Here is a 21,672-nt window from a genome sequence, read left to right on the forward strand (position 1 = left end):
GAGGGCGACTCTCCAGCGCCCGGAGAAAGGGTTTCTGGGAGTGATAGTTTTCCTGCACGTAGCTGCGAAGCCGGCGCGAGCTGGTTTTCCTTTCCCGGCTGGCCGGGGGGACCTGCGGGCCTGCCTTCCGCGTCGCCTCGGCGCTCCTATCTCGTGGGAAGGGCGTTAGAGAACTCACCCAGAAGCTTGAAGTCCCAAGCGGAGCGGAAGGACAGAGAGGGGAGAGGCAGGTGCTCTGATAGAGATAGCGTGGCAGGTGGGCCGCCCTAAAGGTGACTTGGAAACTGAGCCCTGAAGGAGGGACCCCCGGGCTGGGTAGGACATGGGGCTGGGAAGAAAGCAAAGGGTTTTTATCCCAAGTGCGGAGCTTTGGGGCAAAGAAGTGAGTGGTTGGAGACTGGTACACTCGGTTCGGTCTGAAAGGCCGGGGACTCAGACACTGACGTGTCCCCTCGCAGGGATGGGAGAAGAACGCCTAGATGGGGTGTAAAGCGGAGAAACGCCAGGGGAAGCGAAGAGTTCAGGTCTGTCTTGTGTGAAGCCGGATATGGATGGCTTTGAGCCATTCAAGAAATGCAAAGGAGAGCCTGGAATGTGGTATGGGGGCTCACAGGGAGGATTCACCCACAGCGCAGTTTGGGCCCAGTTTGGCCCCAGACTTTGCAAGACTCAGTCACGGGCCAACCTTCATGGAAAAGAAAATGAGAGCACACCAGTGTTCCTAACAATGTCAGTCACAACAGCCGAAAGGTGGAAACAAAGCAAATGTGTATCATGGATGAATGGATAAACAAGATGTGACAAATGCATGCCACGGGCTATTATTCACCTGTCAAAAAAAAAAAAAAAAAAAAAAAGGGAACTCTGACACCTGCTGCAATATCAATGAACTTGAAAACATTATGCTGAGTGAAGTAAACCAGAGCAAAAAGGATAAATATTGGGGCGCCTGGGTGGCTCAGTTGGTTAAGCATGCCTTCAGCTCAGGTCGTGACCCTGGAGTCCTGGAACCCAGTCCCAGGTGGGGCTCCCTGCTCAGCTTCTCCCTCTGCCTCTGCTCCCCTCCTCACCTTGTGCTCTCCTGCACACGCACTCTCTCAAATATGTTTAAAAAAAAAAAAGGACAAATACTGTATGATTCCACTTATATGAGGTACCTAAGTATAGTTAAATTCATAGAGACTAAAAGTCGAATGGTGGTTACCAGAGCCAGGGGAGGGAGTTAGTGTTTAATGGATATAGAGTTTCAGTATGAAATGATAAAATAGTTCTAGGGATGGATGGTGGTTGCAAAACAACGTAAATGTGCTTAATGCCAAATTGTATGGTTAAAATACTGAACTTTATGTTAGGTTCATTTTACTACAATAAAAATTTTTTTAAGAAAAGGCAAGATTGGGGATCCCTGGGTGGCGCAGCGGTTTGGCGCCTGCCTTTGGCCCAGGGCACGATCCTGGAGATCCGGGATCGAATCCCACGTCGGGCTCCCGGTGCATGGAGCCTGCTTCTCCCTCTGCCTGTGTCTCTTGCCTCTCTCTCTGTGACTATCATAAATAAATTTTAAAAAATTAAAAAAAAAAGAAAAGAAAAGGCAAGATCTTACAGTAAATTTTTTTTTTAAAGAAGAGAAAAATTTACTGATATCTTAAAAGAGCCTGTTTCTGGAGGAGCATCTTGGGGTCACCTGATCACCGGTGACTTATCCTTGAGGATAAGGCCCATGCCCTGAAAAATCCCAACCACGAGAAAGAGGAGAAAGTTGCTCCAACACAGTTTATAGTAAATGAAATGCAGAAGCAGAAAGCAGCTTATGTAGGGGTTCTCTGATAGTGAGGTAGTGGCCAGCCATCAGGGAAGCATTAGACATGGATACAGCAGCTAGAACCAGAGCAGGCTGGGGGATGGGAGACTAATTATAGCGTAACATTGCTGAGCAAAAAAAAAAAGAAAAGAAAAAAAACATTGCTGAGCAAGAAAAAAAGACAAGATTCAGGACATAGGGCTAGGGAAGCAGGCAGATACAGGAAGCAGTTTGGCCACAGGACATAGACAGCTCAGGCCCCAACCTTAAGACCAGCAAGGGGTCAAAATTAAGCAGTTGTAAGTTAGTATGGGCAGGGACAGTCAGAAAGGGACAGGTCAGGAGTAGGAAGTCTCCTAAGACAGAGAACCTCTACGTAGAGGCAGGCATTCCAAGTGAGTGGAACTGCAGTGGCAAAAGGGAACTCTGACTAGGCTCCAGGATTCAAAGACATCCTCCCCATTTTACAGAAGCGGAAACAGGTCTGGATTGATGATTGGATCCCTCAAGTCTCCCTGCAAGTGAATGGAAGAGTCCAGGCTGGGTCAGGGTGTCCTCCCTCTCAGTTAAGCTATTCAACAAATAATTACTGGGGCACCTGGGTGGCTCAGTGGTTGAGCATCTGCCTTTGGCTCAGGGCATGATCCCTGGGTCCTGGGATCAAGTGCTGTATTGGGCTCCCTGCAGGGACCCTGCTTCTCCCTCTGCCTATGTCAATGCCTCTCTGTGTGCCTCATGAATAAATAAATTTTAAATTTTAAATAAATAAAATCTTTAAAAAATAATAATAATAATTACTCAACACTGCCTGTGTCCTATGCACTGTTCTAGGTGCTGTTGAATAAAACAGGCCAAAATCTCTGCCATCATGAGGTCATAATCTAGTGAGGGGACACAGACATTAACAGAACAAAGAATATATGGTATGTTTGATGGCGATAATAGCTATGGTTAAGATGAAAAAGCAGCAGAGAAAGGAGGATGGGAGCATGAGGAAGGGATATCTGCAGTTTTGTAGCTTTTTTTTTTTAATTTATTTATGATAGTCACACACACACAGAGAGGAGAGAGAGAGGCAGAGACATAGGCAGAGGGAGAAGCAGGCTCCATGCACCGGGAGAGCCCGACGTGGGATTTGATCCCGGATCTCCAAGATCGTGCCCTGGGCCAAAGGCAGGCGCCAAACCGCTGCGCCACCCAGGGATCCCTAGTTTTGTAGCTTTTATTTATTTATTTATTTATTTTGTAGCTTTTATATTGATGGTGAGAAAGTGCTTCATTGATAATGTCTGAGCAGTAATTTGAGGAAGTAAAGGAGCAAGCCAGAGACATAGCTAGGGGAAGAGAGTTCTAGAAAGCATAGCAAAGGCAAAGACCCTGAGCCAAGGCTGTGTCTGGAGAACAGCAAAGAGGCCAGGGTGTGTGGAAAACAGTAAGAGACAGGGTCAGAGAGGCACTAGGTAGAGGTCAGGTAGGGTTTTGCAGGTGGTACAGGGTCTCAAAAGCCATGGTGAAGATCTGGGCTTTTCTTTGGATGCCGGAACCATGGGAGGCTCCAGAACAGAGGAAGGATATGATCGGACCTAGGTTTAAGGGTTACACTGGCTGGTATACTGATGGGCTGTAGAGAGTGGTGCCTCAGAGGAAGGACCTATACCAAGAATTATGGATTCCCAGGACTCTGTTCTGGGCCCTATAGAGAGCAGTAGGGGCAGAAGAACTGCTGCCTCAGGATCTTCACAGAGAGGTCTGGGATAGGCACACATAGGAAATGTGTGAGGGGGAACTAGAGGAAAGAATGTACCACAGGGGCAGAACAGGGGTGGGGTTTGGTGTGCTCAGGCCCAATCACCTCCACAGAACAGGGTAGGGAAACTGAATCTGTGGGGGACAGAGAGAGCCTAATGGGGTTGGTGAGGAGAGAAGTCTTCCTAAAAGAAGAGAAGTGATCCTTAGGCTCAGTGCAACTCCTGTCAAACTCCTAATTTGTGTGTGTGTGTGTGTGTGTGTGTGTGTGTGTGTGTGGAAGTTGAGAAGATGCTTCTCAAATTTAGATGGAAAAGCAAAGGCCTCAAGAGCCTTAAAGAAGAGTGTTAAAGAAGAGAAACAAAATGAGAAGACCTATTCCACCAGATGTCTAGTCCTGGTAGAAACCTGGGTAATTGGAACAGCGTGGGTATTTCTTCAGGAATATAACATTAGGCATCGGAATGGAGTAGAAAACCCAGTAAAAGACTGAAGCCTTCCATGTCCACTCAGTGGACTCTAGCACTGCAGGCCAGAGAGGAGTGGAAAGGTGACTGACTAAATGATGCAGATCGACTAGTTCCCTAAAGGGAAACAATTAAATTGGAGTCTGGGGCAGCCTGGGTGACTTAGCAGTTTAGCGCCTGCCTTTGGCCCAGGGCGCGATCCTGGAGACCTGGGATCGAGTCCCACGTCAGGCTCCCTGCATGAAGCCTGCTTCTCCCTCTGCCTATGTCTCTGCCTCTCTCTCTCTGTGTCTCTCATGAATAAATTTTAAAAAATAAATAATAAATTGGAGTCTGTTATGGGGTGAATTGTAACCCCCACAAAGATATGTTAAAATCCTAACCCCCAGGTATCTGTGACTATGACCTTATTTAGAAATAGGCCAGAATGCCTGGGTGGCTCAGGTTGTGATCCCGGGGTCTGGGGATTGAGTCCCACATCGGGCTCCCCACAGAAAGCCTGCTTTTCCTCCTGCCTCTCTCTGCCTCTTTTTGCCTCTCTCTGTGTCTCTTTATAAATAAAGAAAATCTTAAAAGAGAGAGAGAGAGAGAGAAGAAATAGGGTCTTTGCAGATATAGTCAAATTAAAGTCATACTGGATTAGGGTGGACCCTAAACCAGCAACCGGTGTCCTTAACAGAAGAAATTCTACCTATAGACTTTGGTCATGGCAAACCCCCCAGCACATTAGCCAATTCCTTAAAATCAATCCATCTGTCTATGTGTCTATCTACGAACTATCTATGTGTCTCCTCTTGGTTCTGTTTTCTCTGGAAAACCGTAACTGATACAGATTCAACCTCACATCATGTTTCCAGTCTTGCAGAGAGTCAGGAGAGGGGTCATCCTTGGGGGTGGGAGAAGAGAAGTGATAGCAAGTGGAGGACACACAAGGAACTTGTGGGCTCCTGTGAATGTATGTTCTGTCTCTTGATCGATCTGGGCACTGGTTACAGGAATCTGTTTACTTACTTCAGTAAGAGGTAAATAAACCAAGCTGTACACTTTTCTATTGAGCACTTTTTGCATACATGTTACAGTTCAATAAAAAGTTAACATAAGTTAATTCCAGGTATATTAAGGACTGAAATGAGAAAGGCAAATATCTCTAACTTTTCAAAGTAGATATAGGAGAATATCTTCTATAAAGTTGAGCAGGGAAAGATTTCTTAAGGTATAGAAAGTACCAGCCATGATGGAAGATCAGTAAATTCAACTTCATGTGAGTTAATAAATTCTGTTGAGCAAAAGACATCATAAAACACTGGAGCCAGCTTAAGAGGCTTCATCTGCCAAATCTGGCACAATTTGAGAATCAAAATAACATAAGGATAGTAAGGGATTATAACCTATCAAATAAAAGATACATGAATTTATACAGGTATAAATAAATAATGGGGAAAACAGTAGAAAGCCAACTACTAGATTTATTACGAAGGAGGAAATTAGGAAACCACTCTTCAGCAACCATCATATTAATAATTTAGACAAAATCATCAATGGACATAAAAGTAATGAACTTAAGAAGTAAAGTAACATGGTAGTTCTATACTCCCATAGTATCTCCCTGCAATATACTTATTAATTACCAAGGGGAAAAAATAACTTCAGATGAAGGAGCTTGACAGACCCACACTGAAGAGGCCTAACAATGGAATGAAACATACGTGATATGAGGTTTTCTTTTGCACTAAAGGACATCACGAGGAAAATTGGTGAAATCTGAATAAGGTCTGTAGATTAGATAATGCTAGTGTTTTTGTGTTAATTTATTGATTTTGAGACTTGTTCAATGTTACTGAAGAGAATGTTATTTTTAGAAAATATACATCTAACTATTTAGATGTAAAAAGGCAGCATTCTGCCCCTGTCCCTTATTCCCTTATTCTCAAATCTCTCACAGGAAGCTGGGAGGGGCAGGGGTGAGGGATAAGTATGTGTGTGTGTGTACTTGCGTTATATCCATAATGTTATATACAGGGAGCAAGAGAGGAAGAGGGTGCAAATGTGGCAAAATATTAACACTTGGAGAATCTAGGAAAAGAGGATGAAGAAATTCTTTATACTACTTTTTGTAACTTTTCTATATAAGTCTGAAATTATATAACAGGACACCATAAAGCAAGGACATGACCAAACTGGGAGAAAATATTTGTCAGCCATAACCAGTAAAGGATTATCATCCAGAATATGTAAAAAAAACAAACAAACAAACAAACAAAAAACCTCAGGGCACCTGACTGGCTCAGTTGGTAGAGCATACAACTCTTGATCTTGGGGTTGTGAGTTTGATCCCCATGTCAAGCATGAAGACTTCTTTTTAAAAATGAATAAAAATAGGCTGTGTAAAAAACTCTCATGAGTTCTCAAGAAGGACAGGGGTGCCTGCATTGCTCAGTCAGTTAAGCGTCCGCCTTTGGCTCGAGTCATTGTCTCAGGGTCCTGGGATTGAGCCCCAAATTGGACTCCCTGCTCTGCAGTGAGTCTGGTTCTCCCTCTCCCTCTGCCTTCACTCCTTGCTCTCTTTATAATGAATAAAATATTTTTTTAAAAAATAAGTTTCTCTTTCTTTTTTTAAAAAAGATTTTATTTATTTATTCATGAAAGACACAGAGAGAAGGCAGAGATATTCTGGAATTCCAGGATCACATCCTGAGCTGAAGGCAGATGCTCAACCGCTGAGCCACTCAGGTGTCCCTCTAATGAATAAAATCTTAAAGGTAGAAGAAGGAGAAGAAGAACAAGGAGGAGGGGAAGAAGAAAAAGACAAATAGCCTAACAGAAAAATGGGCATATGACTCATAGGGGAACAGCCAGTCATGTATGGAAAGATGTTGAACCTCATCAATACCCAGGGAAATGCAAACCCAAACAGTGATGAAAGCCCACTTCATACAAATCAGATGAATGAGTACACATCAGTCAAAAAGTAGTATTGGTGAGGATGTGCCCCAACAGGAACTCTCGTCCACTGCAGATGGTAAATTGGCACCATCACTTTGGAAAACCAGTTTGTATTATTTAGTTGGGTTGACACTACATATCTCTTGTGTCCCAGCAATTCAATGGCTGGGTATCTACATAGCCTAGAAAGACTCCTGCCCACACACACCAGGAGGTGTATCCAGGAAGAATGGTCATAGCCATCCAAATAGGAGACAGGGAGTCCTCATCCCCTACCACCTTCCTTGGATGAGAATCGAGAACCACTGCCTGACAGATGGAGAAACTGAGGCATAAAAAGGGAAATAGCCTGCCTAGAACAGCACATGGGCTCTGAGGGAGGACAGGGGCTCAGTCTGGTGTGGCAGGGGAATGGAGAAAAGAAGAGAGAAGAGGGAAGGAGAGGAGAGAAGGAAGGGAGTGGGGAGAGAGCTCTCTGGGTCTCACACCTGACAAATTGGAAGCCAGAGCCAGAGGGGTTCCCATGGAATACCTTCCCTTCCAGCCACCATCCAGTTTACTGGAGCTTGGGAGGGGACTCTGAGGCAGCTCCCCTCCCGTTGACCCAGAGAAAGGCCCCCAGCAAGGGAGCAGATGCTCAGTGATTTAGGGCTGGTCCTCTTCCCTCTAGAGAGGCCCTGGACCCTCTAGGAGCTCTTGGAGCATTGGTTACTTTCTTCCTAGGAAAGGCTCCCATACAACAGGTTTGCAAATATGCAAGAAGGTCAGGGGCCTCTGAGGCCCATCCAAGAAACCACACTCCCCCTCAACTCCTCATCTCCCAGAGGCCACTTGGCCAGCAGATGGCGCCAAGGCCACAGTGTTGTAACGACACAGCCACAAGCCCAGGGGTCACTGGTACACCAACCTCCAGCAGATCTGAAACAATGATTTTTTTTTGTTCAGGACCAGATTTAAATATTGGGTGAGGGGCCCTCCTGTACCAGTGTTTGTGGGTAGAAAAGAAGCATCAGAGGATTTATCCCTCCCATACCCCCTAGTTCAGGTCATTGATAGGGAGAGACTCCAGGATAGATGAAGCCTTCAGGATTGCCCACACGCACCCTCCTGGATTGCCTGGTGCTAAGCATTAAGCAGCAGCACAGCCAACCGTGGCAGAACTTTGAGACGTCCTGGCCTTTGCAGTGAGAGTCTGGAGGCTGGGCAGCACCCTCTGCATGGAGGAAGGGGGTGCCAAACCTGATGGATCGGGGCTGGGGCCAACCTGTGGGATTCTCAGATGTCAGACTCTTTCTAGCTGAGGTCTCAGAGTCCGTGGGTAGTGGGGCCCTAATGCTGGTTCTGGAACATTGAGTGTGTGTCCCCATGGGCCCAATATGGCCACAACCACTTTCTCCATCTGGCTTGTGCAGGCCACCTGGGCAAGGGCTAAGGGTTCCCAGAATTTGTACCACCCCCCCTTGACCACCCCATTAGAGCAAGGGAGAAGCTGAGGCCCGAGAGGACAGAGGCTGGCCCAAGGGGCCACTGGGCTTCTTTCTTCACAATTCCTTTTTTTTTTTTTTTTTTTTAAATTTATGATAGTCACAGAGAGAGAGAGAGAGAGAGAGAGAGGCAGACACAGGCAGAGGGAGAAGCCGGCTCCATGCACCGGGAGCCCGACGTGGGATTCGATCCCCGGTCTCCAGGATCGCGCCCTGGGCCAAAGACAGGCGCCAAACCGCTGTGCCACCCAGGGATCCCTTTCTTCACAATTCCTTGGCCCTTGTGAAATATTTTTGTTCCAAACCATAGCACCTCCACTTACCAGCTCTGTGCCTAGGACCCCATTCTTAACCTCCCTGGGCCTGACTTTCTTCATCTGCAAAATCGGGTCCTGGTCAGAGTCTGGAGGAGTCAGAGCTCCATACTTGCTAATGGTCTCAGCTGCGCCTCTAGGCCATCACTGCCCTAAAAATCACCACAGCCCTAGAAGCCACCACACCTGAGGCTTCCTCTGCCTTACTTGCTGACCCAGGTCCTCCACCCACATTAGTTTTTAATTTTCTCACTCTTCCAAGGTAAGAGGAGTCATCTCTGCTCTACAGATGACGGGCTGCCTGATAGGGTCCCGGGCTTCTGTGGCAATTGGGGCTCCCAGGTGTCTCTTATTGGAAGGTACCCCAGCCGTCCCTCCAGGCACTGCCCCGGCAAGGGAGTCTATATCTCTCCAGCTCTGCCTTCAGTGGGAAAATGCACATCTGTGTAGGTTAAGGGTTGGGATCAGGCTGATCTATGTGCCCCCCCTGTGACAGGCCTCAACTGACTTTGCCCTGTCCCAGGACCGTGACAACCTGACCTGCACACCTCAAACAAGCAGAGCGTACACATGGTCTGCCAGCCGAGGTCAGCCAGGGTCCTTTAGGCAAGTGGAGCGTGAGTTGGTACACGCTTCTAGGACTGAGGAAGCCCACCTCCAAAATATATTCCTGAGATGTCAGCTTTGAGGGACAGTCCCTATTTGGACTGACTGCTCTTTGGGGTCTCTGGTTTCTTCCAGAAATCAAGACTTACAGGTGTCTTTTATTGGAGGAGATATCCCAGCCACTGTGCTGGGCTGAACCTGGCAAGGTAGTACAGGTTCCTCCAGCTTTGCCTGCACAGTGAATATGCGCATTTGTGTAGGTGAAGGCTTGCTGCTAGGCTGATGCCAGGGACTCCTCAAGTGGCCGTGAACCAGCCTTGCCTGACCACATTGTCCTGCTGCAGCACTTGGCCACCCTGACCTGTGCCGCCTGAGCAGGCACAGTCTTCATGTTATTAGTGCGCCTCCACCTGTAGGGGGCAGTCTAAGCCCATGGATCTCTGGCTGGACTCCAACTACCAGCCTGGCTTCAGGGTGCAGGGTGCATACTCCCAAACTTGGTGTCTCTTGGGGTGCCTAGATGGTTCAATTGGTGAAGTGTCTGACTCTTGCTTTCAGCTCAGGTCATGATCCCAGGGTTGTGGGACTGAGCCCTGCGTGGGTCCATGCTTATTCGGCTTGAGAGATTCTCTTTCTCCCTCTCCTTCTCCCCAACCCCACACAATCCCTCCACCCCCACCCCCCACCTCCCCCCACTCCAGGTCTTGCACATGAGCTTGCACTCTCTCTCTCTCTCAAATAAAATCTTTTAATAAGTAAAAAAATAAACTTGGTATTTCTTATCGGATAGGATAAATAAGACTTGGAATTAGGCAGATGCCAGTTACCCCAATTAGGCTGCTGCTGTGACCAGACCTCTTCCCCATAGCTGACCTGTTCCAGGTCCCTGGGATTCTGGCTGTCTTCCAACTCCCATACAGCCTTTAGGGTACAGGAAGCCCACCCCAAAATTCTTTCTGAGGCTCCATTTTAAATTGGGGATGTCAGTCGGCATTTGGACTCGTTGATCTGTAGCAAAGGAGAGACCCCTTTCAGGAAGGCACCAGTCTTACATGTCACCAGCAGCCCTTGGGCAAGGCAGCCAGAGTAGCACCCAAAAGGGATTGCGGGTGGCAGGATCAGAGAAGGGACAACGGTAGGGGCCTGGAGGACACCAGTGGTAACCAGAGGCTTAGTTAGCATTGGTGGCCTGTGTGGCCCAGCGCCAACCAAGCTATGAGGAGATTGTCACCCAAGCCTTGTGGTTCTTTAATAAGAGGCCATGAGGATGACCCTTCTTCAGCCTGGAAGCCATCCCACTACTGAGCTTGATGAGTGTCCTAGGGCCCACCCAGGCTGGGAAGCACGTAACATCTGCCTCCAAAAGGCAGCCTGTGAGGTCAGTGGGCAGGAGAGAATGCCTGGCACAGGTACTAAGTGCTTGGTTAACATTAGCTACTGCTGTTTTTGTGATCCTGTTTCTTCCATGGTAAGGTAAGACAAAGATTTTAATCTCAAGGCCTGACAGCTGGACAGCTGGTAAATTTGGGGGTTTGCCCAAGGATGAAATGTGGGTCTAGGAATTCAGCCTATACTCAGGCCCTGGGCAGAAAGGAATATACAGAGCTGTTTCAAAGGACAGACAGGAAGGGGACTGGTCTCACTAGTGTCTCCCGGTGATGGTGGTGGATGGAGCCTTCTGGCATCCCCTTCTGGCCCAACTGCCCCTCTCCTGGCTGCTGAACAGGCAAGGCAGGTATTCTCCTGACTTCACAGAAATGGAGAGGAGGGGCAAAGACAGGAAGTGACCCCTCAAGGTCAGATACAGCTATGAAGTGAGCTCCTTCAGCCAGTTTCTAAAAGCTCCAAACATCTTAAATCTTTGGGGAAGTCACCTGAGAGGCCCCTTTCAGAGGTTTTGGTGGGAAGTGAAGACCTGGGCTAAGTCCTTTCAAACCTGTAACTGTGACCTCTGCACGCCCTAGTTCCCTCATCTGTAAAACAGAGTCAACCACTGTTTTTTTCTGGCTTCTTTAGAAGTCCAGCTAACAACCTCAGGATTTAAAGAGGTGGGCCTTCAGGGAGAGTGGCATGGATCTCCCACCACTGGGGCAGGGGAGCAGCAGGCCCTGTCCACTGTCCCACCTCAAGGGCGCTGAGCCTCTGCCTCCACCCACCTCACCTGGCCATGTGAAGTTTGACTGTGCAAGCCTTTTAAAGAATTGGTTTTTCCCGAATTGCTTTCTTTTTTTTGGTAAGTGATTAATGATTCTTATTATAGAAGCAATGCATGCTTTCAAAAATTACAGAATATAGGGGCACCTGGGTGGCTCAGTGGTTGAGTATCTGCCTTTGGCTCAGGTCATGATCCCAGGGACATAGGATCAAGTCCCCCAGGGGTCTGCTTCTCCCTCTACCTATGTCTCTGCCTCTCTGTGTCTGTCATGAATAAATAAATAAAATCTTTTTAAAAAATAGACAAAAATTATTGAATATTAAAAATGTGTTTGGACAAAGTGACTATGGTCTAGGAAGGAAGATTTATCAGAAGAGATGGGTGATGATGGGTGATCATGATGGCAGTGCCTGTCAGTGGGAAAAGGATAGTTTTCAAATGAGGTAGGTCTAACTGGCCACTTGGAGGAAACATATAACATCTATTAATAATTCCAGCTGGATTAAAGACACAGGGTATACAAAATAAAACAACATCTTTCAAGAAAACCAAGTGGCCAAAATGTGGGAATGAAGAGGAAACCAGGAATGGTGAGGGGAATGGCTGAATCAATGGTGGGGCAAATACATGGGTTAGATTAGAGCTTCAGCAGATGGTGTGGGGAAAAGAAAGCTCAAGCATTATGGACAGTAGAGTCTGTTTTCTGTGAAACAGACAAAAAGTCCTAATATAGACATGCAGATGGAGAAAAGCAGAGATGAAAATCCATGGGTGTTAGCGGGGCTCTTTGTTGGGGGAGCTACTGATACAAGTGGTAGGAGAATGAGGGGGAGTCAAGCAGGAAATGAAAGGAAAAAAGTGGGAGTTGCACTGGAGCAAAGCCTAACTCTGAGGGACACTTCTCCTTTATGTGAAGTAGAAGGGGGAGGTATGAGGTGAGTATAGGCATAAAGAAATTGAACAATTCAAAACAGTGATAATCTTGAGGACAATGTAACATCAAGGAAATTGTGTCAAATGGTAAAAGCAGGACTCCAAAGCTTACCTACATTGGAGGACATACCTGGCCTCAGCCCAGGAGCTGCTAAGCTGGGCTTGTCCCCACGTGATGGAGACCACAGTGCCCTGAGGCCCCACAGGCCCCCTTACCATCTGCACCCTATCGCAGGATCCCGAGCCCCAGAGGAGACAGGAGATCTTAGGGGACTCAGAAGCTGCAGTGAGAATCAGTGTTTTGTTTTGTTTTTGACAATCAGTGTTCTGCTTAAAAAACAAACAAACAAAACAGGGGTGTCTGGGTGGCTCAGTAGGTTAAGCATCTGACTCTTGGTTTTGGGTCAAGTCATGATTTCAGGGTTGTGAGATCAAGCCCCAAGTCAGGCTCCATTGGGCAAGGGGACTGCTTACTTGAAGATTCTCTTCTGCCCCTCCTCTGACTCACCCTCTAAAATAAATCTTTAAAAAAAAATAAGAAAAACCAAAACAGGTTTATTGAGCTATAATTGACATACAATACACATTAAATTAAATACATACAATTAACCTGCCCATATGTATTGAAAATGTACATTTAGATACATTTGACATAGTAAATACCCCTGAAGTCATCACCAAAGTCAAAATAGTGCACATATTCACCATCCCCAAAAACTTCCTCACATTTCTTTATAACCCTTGCCTCTTTCCTAACATTGTCTTCCCCAGTCCTGCTGTTCTCAGGTAACCACTGCTTTCTGTTGGTATGGATTAGTTTGCAATTTCCAGAGTTTTATATAAAAGGAAGCTTCTCTAGATTGGGTGTTTGTGTCTTTTCAAAATGTGTATGTTGAAACCCTACGCTCTAAACTGAAGGTATTTGGAGGTGGTGCTTTTGGGAGGTGATTAGGTCATGAGGGTGGGGACTTCACAAATGGATCCATTAGTGCCTTTATAAGAGATGGAGAGCTGCCCTGCCAGTCCTGCCACGTGATGGCACACAAAGCAAGAAGCTAGCTTCTGTGAACCAGGAAGCAGGACCTCACTAGACACCAAGTCTGCCAGTTCCTTGATTTTAGGCTTCGCAGCCTCCACAACCATGAGAAATAAATTTATGTTGTTTGTAAGCCACTCAATCTACAGCATTTTGTTACAGCAGCCTGAATGGGCTAAGAATTAGACAGTAGACATTATTTTCATGTCTGGATTTTCTAGGGATTTTGAGATTCATTCATGTTGTATCAATAGTTCATTCCTTATTGCCAAGTATGGTCGCATCACAATTTGTTATCTACCTGTTGATTTTGTTTGCCACTTATTATTGAGTGATCTTGGGCAGGGGGTCTCCTCCCCTCTTTCGCCCTGTTTGCTCATTTATAAAATGTGGATATCCCTGCTATCTCTTTGGGGAGATCCTGCAAGACTTGTTGGACAAATATTCTATAAAGGACCAAGGGGGGGCAGCCCGGGTGGCTCAGCGGTTTGGCACCGCCTTTGGCCCAGAACATGATCCTGGCGACCCGGGATCGAGTCCCGCATCAGGCTCCCTGCATGGAGCCTGCTTTTCCCTCTGCCTGTGTCTCTGCCTCTCTCTCCATCTGTGTCTCTCATGAATGAATAAATAAAATCTTAAGAAAAAAGAGAAAGAAAGGAAAGAAAGAAGAAAAAAGAAAGAAAGAAAAAAGAAAGAAAAGAAAGAAGAAAGAAAGAAAAGAAAGAAAGAAAGAAAGAAAAGAAAGAAAGAAAGAAAGAACGAACGAACCCAGTAGGGCAGCCCCGGTGGCTCAGCGGTTTAGCGTCGCCTTCGGCCCGGGGCCTGATCCTGGAGATCCGGGATTGAGTCCCACATTGGGCTCCCTGCATGGAACCTGCTTCTCCCTCTGTCTGTATCTCTGTCTCTGTCTCTCTCTCTCTCTCTCTCTCTCATGAATAAATAAATAAAATCTTTAAAAAAGAAAAAGAAAAAGATGAATGACTCTTATATGACCACGTCCAAAGTGGAACCTCAACCGGTTACCCCCTAGTTTCCCCCTCCTCATAGTGTATCTCTCATCTTCCTAGTTGCTCACTCAGGAACCTAGTGGTTTCTTCTTGAAAATCAGTGTTATATCCCATATTAATAGGTTAAAGGACAAAACCCACATGATCACTGTGATATATGCAAGAAAAGCATCTGATGGAATCTAATACCTCCTTTTTTTTTTTAAAGATTTATTTTTATTCATTTATGATAGACACACACACAGAGAGAAAGAGAGAGAGAGAAAGGCAGAGACACAGGCAGAGGGAGAAGCAGGCTCCATGCCGGGAGCCCGATGCGGGACTCGATCCCGGGACTCCAGGATCGTGCCCTCGGCCAAAGGCAGGCGCGAAACCACTGAGCCACCCAGGGATCCCCGAATCTAATACCTCTTGATGACAAAAACTTTCAACAAACTAAGAATAGAATAAGCCCGCATCAGCTTGAAAAGTCAATGAAAAATCCATAGCTTTGGGGCACCTGGTTGGCTCAGCTGGCTAAGCGCCTGACTTTGGCTCAGATCATGATCTCTCAGGGTTCTGTGATAGAGCCCTGCACTGGATTCCATGCTCAGTGGGGAGTCTTCTTCTCCCCCTGCCCCTCCCCACCGGGCTTACACTCACTCTGTTATATAAATAAAATCTTTATTAAAAAAAATCCACAGGGATGTCTGTTTGAAGAAGTCATTCTGAAGAATGAGGGAGCCTGCTTCTCCCTCTGCCTATGTCTCTGCCTCTCTCTCTCTGTGTCTCTCATGAATAAAAATAAATTAATAAATTGATTAAAAATTTAAAAACTCCACAGCTTAACATATTTAACGGTAAAGGACTGAATGTTTTCCTGAGAACAAGGCAAGGAGGTTCACTTTTGCCACTTTTACACAACACTGTATTGGAAGTTCCAGCTAGTGCAATAAGCAGGAAAAAGTTGTTGTTGTTTTTTTTTTTAAGATGTTATTTATTTACTAATGAGAGACACATGGAGAGAGGCAGAAACAGTAGGCAGACGGAGAAGCACATTCCTTTCAGGAAGCCCAAAGTGGGACTCAATCCCGGACCCTGGGATCACGCCCTGAGCCAAAGGCAGACACCCAACCGCTGAGCCACCCAGGCATAGCTAAGCAGGAAAAAGTTAAAGGCATCCAGATTGGAAAGAAAAAAGTAAAACTGCCTTTATTAACAAATAATATGTCATATATATATCATATATATTATATAATGTATATAAATCCCAAGGGATATACATGTTTTTTAAGAATAAAAATAAATACATGAGTTTAGCAAGGTCTAAGATACAAGATCAATATTAAAAAATCACTTCTAAATAACTAGCACCAAAAATATCTGAAAATAAAGAAAGCAATTCCATCGACAATAGCATAAAAACAAAAATATGTAGGAATATTTTAACCAAAGAAGTACAAGATTATACACTGAAAATGACAAAATATTGCTGAGAAATCAAGAAAGATCCAAACAAATGGCAAACATTATATGTTCATGGATTGGAAGAACTTATATTGTAAGAACAGCTCTTCTCCTCAAATTGATCTGTAAATTCAACATAATATCCATTAAATCCCCAGAAGGCTTTTCTGTATAAACTGATGAACTGATTATAAAAGGTATGAGAGTGCAAAGTATCTAAAATAGTCAAAAGAATTTTGAGCAGACAAGGTTAAGGACTTATTTAAGACTTACTTTAAAGATGAAGAAATCAATACCATACAATCAGTGTGGTATTGGCTCATGGACAAGTATATAAGATCAACGGAACAGAACTGAAAAGCTAGAAATAAACTCTTCTATTTATGGTCAACTGACTAACAAAGATGCCAAAGCAATTCAATGGAGGAATAGTCTTTACCACAAATGTACTCAGACAAATGGATATCCATATACACAAAAAACGGAATTTTAAAACAAGATTTATTTGAGAGAGAGCATGGACAGGAGGAGGGCAGAGGGAGGAGAGAGAATCTCAAGCAGACACACTGCTGAGCATGGAGCCCAATGCAAGGCTTGACCTCATGACTCTGCAATCACAACCTGAACTGATATCAAGTCGGATGCTCAACTGACTGAGCTACCCAGGTGCCCCTCAATAATGAAATTTTAAAGATTAACTCAAGATGGTTCCTATAGCTACCTAAGAGCTAAAACTATAAAACTTCTAGAATTTCTTCATGATTTTTGCTTATGCAAAAAGTTCGTAAGACATGACTCCAAGCCTAATCCATAAAACAAATAACTGATGAGCCAAACTTCATCAAAATTAAAAACTTGGGGAGGGGCAAGATGGCGGAAGAGTAGGGTCTCCAAGTCACCTGTCCTCAACAAATTACCTAGAAAACCATCCAATCATCCTGAAAATCTACGAATTCGGCCTGGGATTTAAAGAGAGACCAGCTGGAACGCTACAGTGAGAGGAGTTCGCGCTTCTATCAAGGTAGGAAGACGGGAAAAAAGAAAGAAAGAAACAAAAGGCCTCCAAGGGGGAGGGGCCCCGCGAGGAGCCGGGCTGAGGCCGGGGCGAGTGTCCCCAGGGCAGGAGAGCCCCGTCCCGGAGGAGCAGGAGCTGCACCAACCTTCCCGGGCGGAAAGGCCTCCCGGGGAATTGGAGCAGGATCCCCAGAAAGGCGGGGATGCCCTCGGGCTCCCGGGGACAGTAACAGAGGAACTGCGCCCGGGGAGATGAGCCGAGCTCCCTAAGGGCTGCAGCGCTCGGCGGGACCCGGAGCAGCTCGGAGGGGCTCGGGCGGCGGCTCCGCGGAGGGGGCTGCGGGGCTCCGGGAGCAGCTCGGAGGGGCTCGGGCGGCGGCTCCGCGGAGGGGGCTGCGCGGCTCCGGGAGCAGCTCGGCGGCGGCGGCTCCGGCGGAGGAAGAAGCTCCGCGCGGAGGGGGCGGCGCGGCTCCGGGAGCAGCTCGGAGGGGCTCAGGTGCGGCTCCGCGGAGGGGGCGGTGCGGCTCCGGGAACAGCTCGGAGGGGCTCGGGCTGCGGCTCCGCGAAGGGGGCTGCGGGGCGGGAGCGCGAATCCAACAGCGCAGGCCCCGGAGCACAGGGCGCCGGGCCACAGCCCAGGATCCGGCCTCCCCCAGGGACAGGCAGAGGCCGGGAGGGCCCAGGACAGCGAGGACGCTCCTGCCTGGAACTGAGCAGATCAGCGGCCCCGCCCCGGAGCCTCCAGGCCCTGCAGACGGAGAGCCCCGGAGCTACTGCGGGGGCTGACTCCAGGGTCCCAGAGCTGCCCCCGCCACTGTGGCTTCCTCCCGGGGCCTCACGGGGTGAACAAGCCCCACTGAGCCCTGCACCAGGCAGGGGCAGAGCAGCTCCCCCAAGTGCTCACACCTGAGAATCAGCACAGCAGGCCCCTCCCCCAGAAGACCAGCGACACGGACCAGTTCCAGGGGAAGTCAAGGGACTTAAAGTATACAGAATCGGAAGATACTCCCCCGTGGTTTTTTTTGTTTTGTTTTTGTTTTGTTTTTGTTTTTGTTTTGTTTTGTGCTTTTTTTTCTTTCTTCTTGATTTCTGATTGCTTCCCCCACCCCACCCCCCCTTTTTTTTCTTTCTTTTTTCTTTCTTTTTCTTTCTTTTTCTTCTCTTTTTCCCCTTTTTTTCTTCTTTCTCCTTTTTCTTTTTCTCTTTTCTTTCCTTCTCTCTCTTTTTCTCCTTTTCCCAATACAACTTGTTTTTGGCCACTCTGCACTGAGCAAAATGACTAGAAGGAAAACCTCACCTCAAAAAAAAAGAATCAGAAACAGCCCTCTCTCCCACAGAGTTACAAAATATGGATTACAATTCAATGTCAGAAAGCCAATTCAGAAGCACTATTTTACAGCTACTGGTGGCTCTAGAAAAAACCATAAAGGACTCAAGAGACTTCATGAGTGCAGAATTTAGATCCAATCAGGCAGAAATTAAAAATCAATTAAATGAGATGCAATCCAAGCTAGAAGTCCTAACGACGAGGCTTAACGAGGTGGAAGAATGAGTGAGTGACATAGAAGACAAGTTGATGGCAAAGAGGGAAACTGAGGAAAAAAGAGACAAGCAATTAAAAGATCATGAAGATAGATTAAGGGAAATAAATGACAGCCTGAGGAAGAAAAACCTACGTTTAATTGGGGTTCCTGAGGGCGCGGAAAGGGACAGAGGGCCAGAATATGTTTTTGAACAAATCCTAGCTGAAAACTTTCCTAATCTGGGAAGGGAAACAGGCATTCAGATCCAGGAAATAGAGAGTTCCCCCCCTAAAATCAACAAAAACCGTTCAACACCTCGACATTTAATAGTGAAGCTTGCAAATTCCAAAGACAAGGAGAAGATCCTTAAAGCAGCAAGAGAAAAAAAATCCCTGACTTTTATGGGGAGGAATATTAGGGTAACAGCAGACCTCTCCACAGAGACCTGGCAGGCCAGAAAGGGCTGGCAGGATATATTCAGGGTCCTAAATGAAAAGAACATGCAACCAAGAATACTTTATCCAGCAAGGCTTTCATTCAAAATGGAAGGAGAGATAAAGAGCTTCCAAGACAGGCAGGAACTGAAAGAATATGTAACCTCCAAACCAGCTCTGCAAGAAATTTTAAGGGGGACTCTTAAAATTCCCCTTTAAGAAGAAGTTCAGTGGAACAATCCACAAAAACAAGGACTGAATAGATATGATGACACTAAACTCATATCTATCAATAGTAACTGAATGTGAACGGGCTTAATGACCCCATCAAAAGGTGCAGGGTTTCAGACTGGATAAAAAAGCAGGACCCATCTATTTGCTGTCTACAAGAGACTCATTTTAGACAGAAGGACACCTACAACCTGAAAATAAAAGGTTGGAGAACCATTTACCATTCAAATGGTCCTCAAAAGAAAGCAGGGGTTGCCATCCTTATATCAGATAAATTAAAATTTACCCCGAAGACTATAGTGAGAGATGAAGAGGGACACTATCTCATACTCAAAGGATCTATCCAACAAGAGGACTTAACAATCCTTAATATATATGCCCCGAATGTGGGAGCTGCCAAATATTTAAACCAATTAATAACCAAACTGAAGAAATACTTTGATAATAATACACTTATACTTGGTGACTTCAATCTAGCTCTCTCTATACTAGATAGGTCTTCTAAGCACAACATATCCAAAGAAACGAGAGCTTTAAATGATATACTGGACCAGATGGATTTCACAGATATCTACAGAACTTTACATCCAAACTCAACTGAATACACATTCTTCTCAAGTGCACATGAATCTTTCTCCAGAATAGACCACATACTGGGTCACAAACCGGGTCTGAACCGATACCAAAAGATCAGGATAGTCCCCTGTATATTCTCAGACCATAATGCCTTGAAATTAGAACTTAATCACAACAAGAAGTTTGGAAGGACCACAAACACGTGGAGGTTAAGGACCATCCTGCTAAAAGATGAAAAGGTCAACCAGGAAATTAAGGAAGAATTAAAAAGATTCATGGAAACTAATGAGAATGAAGATACAACCGTTCAAAATCTTTGGGATGCAGCAAAAGCAGTCCTGAGGGGGAAATACATCGCAATACAAGCATCCATTCAAAAACTGGAAAGATCTCAAATTCAAAAGCTCACCTTACACATAAAGGAACTAGAGAAAAAGCAACAAATAGACCCCACCCCCAGCAGAAGAAGACAGTTAATTAAAATTCGAGCAGAACTCAATGATATCGAGACCAAAAGAACTGTGGAACAGATCAACAGAACCAGGAGTTGGTTCTTTGAAAGAATTAATAAGATAGATAAACCATTAGCCAACCTTATTAAAAAGAAGAGAGAGAAGACTCAAATTAATAAAATCATGAATGAGAAAGGAGAGATCACTACCAACACCAAGGAAATACAAACGATTTTAAAAACATATTATGAACAGCTGTACGCCAATAAATTAGGAAATCTAGAAGAAATGGACGCATTCCTGGAAAGCCACAAACTACCAAAACTGGAGCAGGAAGAAATAGGAAACCTGAACAGGCCAATAACCAGGGAGGAAATTGAAGCAGTCATCAAAAACCTCCCGAGACACAAGAGTCCAGGGCCAGATGGCTTCCCAGGGGAATTCTATCAAACGTTTAAAGAAGAAATCATACCTATTCTACTAAAGCTGTTTGGAAAGATAGAAAGAGATGGAGTACTTCCAAATTCGTTCTATGAGGCCAGCATCACCTTAATTCCGAAACCAGACAAAGACCCCACCAAAAAGGAGAATTACAGACCAATATCCCTGATGAACATGGATGCAAAAATTCTCAACAAGATACTAGCCAATAGGATCCAACAACACATTAAGAAAATTATTCACCATGACCAAGTAGGATTTATCCCCGGGACACAAGGCTGGTTCAACACTCGTAAAACAATCAATGTGATTCATCATATCAGCAAGAGAAAAACCAAGAACCATATGATACTCTCATTAGATGCAGAGAAAGCATTTGACAAAATACAGCATCCATTCCTGATCAAAACCCTTCAGAGTGTTGGGATAGAGGGAACTTTCCTCGACATCTTAAAAGCCATATACGAAAAGCCCACAGCAAATATCATTCTCAATGGGGAAGCACTGGGAGCCTTTCCCCTAAGATCAGGAACAAAACAGGGATGTCCACTCTCACCACTGCTGTTCAACATAGTTCTGGAAGTCCTCGCCTCAGCAATCAAACAACAAAAAGACATTAAAGGCATTCAAATTGGCAAAGAAGAAGTCAAACTCTCCCTCTTCGCTGATGACATGATACTCTACATAGAAAACCCAAAAGCCTCCACCCCAAGATTGCTAGAACTCATACAGCAATTTGGTAGCGTGGCAGGATACAAAATCAATGCCCAGAAATCAATGGCATTTCTATACACTAACAATGAGACTGAAGAAAGAGAAATTAAGGAGTCAATCCCATTTACAATTGCACCCAAAAGCATAAGATACCTAGGAATAAACCTAACCAAAGAGGTAAAAGATCTATACCCTAAAAACTATAGAACACTTCTGAAAGAAATTGAGGAAGACACAAAGAGATGGAAAAATATTCCATGCTCATGGATTGGCAGAATTAATATTGTAAAAATGTCAATGTTACCCAGGGCAATTTACACGTTTAATGCAATCCCTATCAAAATACCAT

This window comes from Vulpes vulpes, chromosome 9 (assembly GCF_048418805.1).
Source record: "Vulpes vulpes isolate BD-2025 chromosome 9, VulVul3, whole genome shotgun sequence".
NCBI classification, from domain to species: domain Eukaryota; kingdom Metazoa; phylum Chordata; class Mammalia; order Carnivora; family Canidae; genus Vulpes; species Vulpes vulpes.